Raw genomic sequence first — 8,762 nt, forward strand, 5'->3', positions numbered from 1 at the left:
CTGATTGAGCTGTGATAGCACACTTTGCACATGCTTACACCATAGCATGATACCTATACCAGTCCAGGAGTATGAAACTTGATGTTTATTGATCATGTATATATATTCTTGTATATCTGTTCGGTGTGATATGATTTCGACTGGTAGCCTGTAACCACGCCAGGCAGATTGTGATATTGGCATGTGAGTTGTCTGTGTGGTTGATAATATTGGCACGTGATTTGTCTATGCAGCACGTGAGTTATCTGTTGTTACAACCCACATACGAAGTTAGAAAATTTGTCAGGTTTAGGTACAACCAACCAGATGGTGGCACTTTAATGAGTAAAAGGGGCGAATGCATGTGACCAGATTTCTGCAGCAGTCCCACCGGGTGAAGCAGCTGGTACGGGACGACCCATTTTGCATGTGGAGCGGCAGAATTTCCTAGGCTTGATATGGTATAAATAGGCGGTATAGCTCTTTCTCTCTCATTCTAGAAGATATCCCCAATATTAATTCTCCCAAAATGCTCTCAAATCTCCTTTACAATTCCCAAACGATAGGCAAGGACGAAGGTGAATGTAGCAGGATTTAGCGTGATGATGCTTTAATAATCACTGTAATATATATTGTCTTGTTGTATTGATTCTGGAAATTCATTGGAGGCAGAGTTAACCACCATAGAAGTGTATCTAGCTCTTCAACAAGGTATGTAGGACAACTTTCTTTCCAGGCATGACTTGGTGTAAACGTCTTTCTCTCTGACGAAATTCTATGTTGTAGGATTGCTTTGTTCTAAGCCCTTCCCAGTAATGTTGATTTTGTTCCTATATATATTCTTACCGGTAAAGCTACATTTCTCTCAAGTTGAAGTGTTGTTAGATAGTATTCTGTAGTCAGAGAGTATGATTCATTCTGAGTTGATCTTAGTATTTCCTTGAAGTTAACTTTGCATTACACTTATATATATATATATATCTATTTTACATTACCGAGCTGCACTATAGTCGGCCAGGTATGCACCTATTGTGCAACCAGTTGGGTATGATGAGACACGATATGTGATATTACTGAGCCCTTGTGTGTCTGGGTACGTTGATGTATTATGTGAGGCTTTACTGAGTCCTCTTGAGGCTGGCTATGCCGAGTGCTGTTGAGACCGGGTGCAGTCGAGACGTCATGAGGTCGGGTACGATCGAGTCCTCTATGAGGCCGAGTATGGAGCGATGTGTGATATGAGGTTACTGAGTCCTCTTGCAGCCGACTACGCCGAGTCCTGCTGAGGCTAGGTACAGTCGAGACCTCTTGAGGTCAGGTACGACCGAGTCCTCTATAAGGCCGGGTATGGAGTGAAATATGATGATATTCCCCAATGTGTGGGTGAGAGACAGAGAGACTGTGTGTGTGTGTGTGTGTGTGTATATATATTAATTAATGCATGGACCCAAAGAGTGGCTTGGTTTTACAAAGCTTACATACATTTATGTTTCATGGTTATAGCAATGTATGCCCCCGGAAGCGTGCCAACAGTATCCAGGTTAAGCATGTGTATTTCTATCCGTTTTAATATGGTGCACAACTACCCAGAAACAAAACTTTACTAGATATGGGTATGTTGTGCACCATACTTATGAACAGGAGGCTACGTGTCACCTCGTGCGTGAGAAATTCAGTTATCCCTAGTATAGAAGGGTTACCACAATGCGAGTGTAATGGTCAATAAAGATGTGAAAAGACGCCGAACATGAAGAGGTAAAACATCTACAGGTAAAACTTTAGAGCATTAAATGTTAGTAGTCCTCTAAAAGGGGAGGATGGTGTGATATGATATTAAGTCGAAGTTAAGTGGTTCAAGTAAATATAGAATGGTAAAGGAAGAATGCGATAAAAAGGGGAAAGGAATGATATTGCATATATTCAGATCTTGTAGATATGTCACAACTCTAGAACGTTACGCAAGCACGATGTTGGGAAGAGGCAGTAAGGGTTCCTGGCAAGGATGTTAATTGATAAATAAGTGTGAATGCACACTTGATACATAAGGAGACAGTGCGAGAGGTAAGTTAAGACAAAAGGTATAACCCAGGAGAGGGTACATAGAATATAGATATGAGAATGGACTGACGAGTAGTTAGTAGTTGATTCAAGAAGAGCCTAGTTATGGCTGGACAAGAGGTCACAATTAGATCAATAGTTCATGCAAGATAAACGTAGTGAACCCCAACTTAAAAAATTCAGACTCGTAGATACGAGATCATAATCCTTGAGAAATATTCAGATCGGAGTTGGGGTAGTAAGGTACCGAGAGTGCCACTGGGGAGACAATCAAAATTTCAGTTCAGAAGTAAACCTTTGAGCACAATGGCGCCGAGGTAAGTAACTAAGGATAATAATAGGCGAGTAAGAACATCAAAAATTCCGTCGAGTATACGATGTAATAAGCTTGCAGCTTTACAAGAGTCAGATGGACTCCCCGAAGTACTACAATGAAATACTAGGTGAGGGAAATAAGGAAGAATGCTTCAGCCTAAGCATAATAACCTGAAGAAGAAATGATCTTATAACAACACTCACACAACTACATTGTATGCACTACATAAGAAAGTGGCATGATCACGCCCAACTATGCCTTATCAAAAGGATACGCGGATGTTGCAAATATAATCTGAGTATTTCGCCTAGAGTCGAACCCACAAGGAATTAACCTATCAATTACTCTCATTAGACTTACGAAATTCTACGTAATCAACTTCCAAAATGTTCTGAATAACAATTGAGGATGTTTCTACTAACTAAGAATGAATGTAAATAAGCAACTGAAGACTAACTATGGTTAAGTTGTAAATAATTAGGAGAAGGTTCTAAGGTTATGATTTCCCCTATTGATGGAATCCCTTCCGGTTATGTTTCACATAGAATTGCCTAATCATCTCTATCAATCATGAGCACTCTTATTATCGTAAATCTCTCCCGAGTAATCACGACAATTTACTAGACGCACTCTCCCGAGTTACGCTAGCTGGCTTTGTTTATTACATCTCACTTTAGAATGCACCCAAGGCTTCGTTATCCCTAATTCCGCCTTTAAACCCTCGGTTATTGATCCCTCATATACTTTGGGAGTGGTGTTGTTCAACAATTACCTAAATATGCACTCTCTCCCGAGTTATGCATACTAAATAGGCACAGCTAATTGAGGATCCTATCAATTAACTACAATAAGAACATAGTTGAACAAATAGAGATTAAACTGGGCAAACTATATTAATATAACAAGAAGTTCATCCTTCAATAGGTTCCATAAAAACCTTAGACTAAATATTTAGCTACTCATACTAGTGTTCATCATAACAATAGTCAAATTCATCCCAAATAGTAAAACACAAAAGGAAGAAAGGAAGAACTCGATGTTGAATTATCCTCCTTGCCTCTCCATGCCTTGAACTAAGCTATGAAAACCTTGATAATGTTCTCTTGGGCGATTGGACCTTCTATAGGTTAAGTGGATTTACCCCCGAACTTCAAAGTTTACCCCTGAAGTTTATTTTTCCGGAACTGGGCTAGCGTTGTCGCGCTAGTGGACGCGCTAATGACCGCGCATATGGCCTACCATTCTGCCTCGAACTTTTGGGCTAGCACGGTCGCGCTAGTGGCTGCGCTAGTCTGGGTCTTCATTTCAGCTCTTCTTTCTCTCGTCTTCCCACGTACTCAGCTCCTAGGGGCTTCCTGCGCACAGTGTCTATGCCATTGACATGCTCTTTCACATTGGCATAAAACTCTCTAACAACCATCACATTGCCCTCGCCCGGATCGTCAATGAAAGTTTGTAACACCCGCATCACCAGCACAATATACATGTGAGGGCAACCCAGCTGGACCGATCCTATATCAATTCCCCTTTCTGGTATCGGCTTTTTAGGGGCTTTATCCGCAAAGAGGTCCTGGGCCTTGGCAGAGACAAACCTGCTACTATCAAAGGGGCGAGCAGGGGCTGACCCGGGCGCCCTGGATGAGCGAGCTTGCCTGCTCGAAGAGGCACCTATGGTGCGGCGTTTTCGAGATGGAGCCATAGTACCTGGAAAATGGGAGAACATTAGCACACCCCAACATAAAATTGTGACGCAATGTTGTTACTCAGACTTCACATGCATAAGGGGTCACAACTACAAAATTACATTCACTGAGGCCTTTACACAAACACCTTATGGGCGTTACACACTCACACCCCATTTCACACATGTTCCAACCTTAATACCACTACAATATCCTCCAAAATCACATACTAAGGGAAACTACACTCGACCAATCTTACCACCCACAACACTACAACATATGTTACCAATCCGACTAATCAAAAAAAGAAAAAGAAAAACAACTACTTAAATGAACTAAAAACACACGAATTCTAAAAAAAAAATAAAAGAAAAAGGAAAAATGGAACAAGGAACTCATACATGTAGTGATAGATTGTGGGGAGAAGAGAAGAAAAGTAGAGGGGAATGTGGCTTGAGACTTGGGAAAGTGAGGTTGGGAATTTTTGAAGAGGAGGGGAGTTCTTTGAAGAAGAAGGGGGGTTTAGGGTTGAGGAGGGCGTTTGAATTTGTTTGTATGGTGGGGGGGATATGGGATTGAAGAGGGGGGGGGGGGTTTATTAGATTTGGGGGGAGGGGGTAATTTAGACTAAAGTAAAAGAAGTTAACATAAAAAATATAAAATAACTAAACAAAACGCATCAAATTTTGGGCGGGACTAGCGCGGTACGAGCGCGGCCGCGCTAGTCCAGGCAGAACACTAGGCGATATGCGCGGCCGTAGCGCGATCGCGCTAGTACCGCGTTCAGTAGCACGGTCATGCAAGTATTTTTGAGATGAGGCAGAACACTTGCCGATATGCGCGGCCACTAGCGCGGCATGTAGCGCGGGCGCGCTCCCGGGCACAGTTTTTTTTCCACATTTTTCACCCGTTCTTACCACTTTCGTGGCCTTATCACCCGCCCATTGTCACCTGCATTGGTTAGTACTTCCCAAAACTCACAATTAGCAACTACTACTATCATTGGGTGGCCTCCCAACCAGCGCCTTAGTTAATGTCGTTGCACGACGATTACAACAATTCAATGGGTTGCCTCCCATGCAGCACCTGATTTAACGTCACAGCACGACGCAGACAAGCGTATTTAAGGCTCGCTCGACCTCTGAGGTTCTGTCAGGTGGATCTCTGACACTTCCTTTGGTTCATTCATGCCTACGTATAGATTCAATTTCTGCCTATTGACTCTAAACGTGTGAGAGTCTTTCTCCGAGGCAATCTCTACGGCCCCTGAAGGGAATACTCCGACCACTCGAAATGGACCAGACCATCGTGCCTTAAGCTTACCCGGGAATAGCCTTAATCTTGAATTATAGAGCAATACCTTGTCCCCGGGGCTGAAATGTGGCTCAACAATGTTCTGGTCGTGCAATCTCTTCATTCTTTCCTTGTACAACCTTGTGCTCTCAAAAGCCAGATATCGGAACTCGTCAAACTCATGCAATTCAGTGATTCTCGTTGTGCCCGCCGCCCCAATGTCTAGGTTCAGCTGTTTCAGTGTCCACCAAGCTTTATGTTCAAGTTCCACTGGTAAGTGGCAGGCCTTCCCGAACACCAACTTATATGGTGACAAACCAATTGGTGTTTTAAAAGCAGTTTTATAAGCCTAGAGTGCATCATCTAACTTTTTCGCCCAATCAGTTCTTGTGGCGTTTACAGTCTTGGTCAATACACTCTTTATCTCTCTATTAGACACTTCCACCTGTCCACTGGTCTGCGGGTGATAAGATGTTTCCACCTTGTGGCGTACATCGTACTTCGCTAGCAACTTCTCAAAGGCTCGATTACAGAAGTGGGTGCCTCCATCACTGATAATCCCTCTCGGGGTCCCAAAACGGGTGAATATGTTGTTCTTCAAAAATACCACCACCACTCTTGCATCATTAGTGGGCAATGCTGCAGCTTCTACCCATTTGGAAACGTAATCCATAGCAACAAGTATGTACTTATTGCCAAAGGAGCTGACGAAGGGTCCCAGGAAGTCAATCCCCCAGACATCAAACACTTCCACCTCTTGAATCGGGTTCATGGGCATCTCATGGCGACGGGAAATGTTCCCGGTTCGCTGACATTCATTGCAACCCTTCATCCATTGGTGCACATCTTTAAACACTGTTGGCCAAAAGAAACCGGTCTCTAGCACTTTCATGGCTGTCCTGACTCCTCCAAAATGCCCTCATACGCCGATGCATGACATGCCTGCAAAACAGAAGATTGTTCTATCTCGGGGACGCATCTCCGGATCATATTGTCAACACATATTCAAAACAGGTAAGGTTCATCCCAATTATACATGCGGCAGTCACGATAAAACTTTTTCTTTTGTGCAGAGGAAAGGTCATAGTGAACTATGCCGCTGGCCAGGTAATTTGCAAAGTCTGCATACCATGGCACTTCCTCAAGACTAGTAGCGAGCAGTCGCTCGTCTGGAAAGGTTTCCAGGATATCCTCAACCTCAACTGAGTTTTCAGCTCCCTCAAGTCGTGATAGATGGTCAGCGACTTGGTTTTCTGTGCCCTTACGGTCACGAATTTCGAGGTCGAACTCTTGTAGTAACAGCACCCAACGAATTAGGCGCGATTTAGACTCCTTCTTCTCAATTAAGTACCTGAGAGCTGCATGATCAGTGTATACAATTACCTTAGAGCCATTCAGGTACGATCTGAATTTGTCGAAAGCAAGCACCACAGCCAACATCTCCTTCTCAATCACAGTGTAGTTCAACTGGGCTCCACTCAGCGTTCTACTGGCATAGTAGATTGGATGCATTAGCTTGTCTTTCCGCTATCCCAACACTGCCCCCACTGCGTAGTCACTGGCATCACACATGAGTTTGAATGGTTGCTCCCAGTCGAGGGCAACAATGATTGGTGCTGTGACCAGCTTCTTTTTCAGCTCCTCGAATGCTACCCTGCAATCATTAGAAAACAAGAAAGGGGCGATCTTTTTCTAACAATTTACAAAGAGGGTTGGCAATTTTTGAAAAGTCTCTTATGAATCTCCGGTAAAAACCGGCATGCCCGACGAAGCTCCTGATTGCCTTTATTGAAGTTGGAGGTGGCAGCTTTGCTATCACGTCAACTTTAGCGCGATCCACCTCGATTCCTTTACTTGACACCCGGTGCCCCAAGACTATGCCCTCTTGTACCATGAAATGGCACTTCTCCCAATTAAGAACCAGGTTAGTCTCAATACACCATTTCAGCACACGAGTCAGATTTATAAGGCACTCATCGAATGAGTTCCCCACCACTGAGAAATCATCCATGAATACCTCCATTATGTCCTCTACAATTGTTTGTTACTGTTTGCTTTTCCAGTTGGCTCGGTTCAAGGCCTTAAAAACTTTCTTGGGATCAGATAAAGCTTCGAATACTTCACCAGCTCTCGATGAGTTTCTAGGCATGCACTTGTACAACCAAGTCAACAAACGTTAAAATTTCAATGTATAGATTGGGTATAGAGAAACTTGAATGCACTAAGAATTTTTGTATTTCTTTCAATTATAATTGATAACACCGTTAACTCCCCGGCAACGGCGCCAAAATTTGATCACGTCCAACTATGCCATATCAAAAGGACACGCGGACGTTGCAAATATAATCTGAGTATTTCGCCCAGAGTCGAACCCACAAGGAATTAACCTATCAATTACTCTCGTTGACTTACGAAATTCTACGTAATCAACTTCCCAAACGTTCTGAATAGAAATTGAGGATGTTTCTACTAACTATGAATGAATGTAAATAAGCAACTGAAGACTAACTATGATTAAGTTGTAAACAATTAGGAGAAGGTTCTAAGGTTATGATTTCCCCTATTGATGGAATCCCTTCCGGTTATGTTTCACATAGAATTGCCTAATCGTCTCTATCAATCATGAGCACTCTTATTACCGTATATATCTCCCGAGTAATCACGATAATTTACTAGACGCACTCTCCCGAGTTATGCTAGCTGGCTTTGTTTATTGCAGCTCACTTTAGAATGCACCCAAAGCTTCGTTATCCCTAATCCCGCCTTTAAACCCTCGGTTATTGATCCCTCTTATACTTTGGGAGTGGTGTTGTTCAACAATTACCTAAATATGCACTCTCTCCCGAGTTATGCACACTAAATAGGCACAGCTAATTGAGGATCCTATCAATTAACTACAATAAGAACATAGTTGAACAAGTAGAGATTAAACTGGGCAAACTATATTAATATAACAAGAAGTTCATCCTTCAATAGGTTCCATCAAAATCTTATACTGAATATTTAGCTACTCATACTAGTGTTCATCATAACAATAGTCAAATTCATCACAAATAGTAAATCACAAAAGGAAGAAATGAAGAACTCGATGTTGAATTATCCTCCTTGCCTCTTGCCTTTCCTTGTATGAAAACCCTAATAATGTTCCCTTGGGCGACAGGACCTTCTATAGGTTAAGTGGATTTACCCCCGAACTTCTAAGTTTACCCCTGAAGTTTATTTTTCCGGAACTGGGCTAGCGCGGTCGCGCTAGTGGACGCGCTAATGACTGCGCATATGGCCTACCATTCTGCCTCGAACTTTTGGGCTAGCGCAGTTGCGCTAGTGGCCGCGCTAGTCTGGCTCTTCATTTCAGCTCTTCTTTCTCTTGACTTCCCATGTACTCAGCTCCTAGGGGCTTCTCTTGCTTCAATTTAGCTCCAATTGCAGTTTTA

Source organism: Nicotiana attenuata, unplaced genomic scaffold, assembly GCF_001879085.1.
Source record: "Nicotiana attenuata strain UT unplaced genomic scaffold, NIATTr2, whole genome shotgun sequence".
NCBI classification, from domain to species: Eukaryota; Viridiplantae; Streptophyta; class Magnoliopsida; order Solanales; family Solanaceae; genus Nicotiana; species Nicotiana attenuata.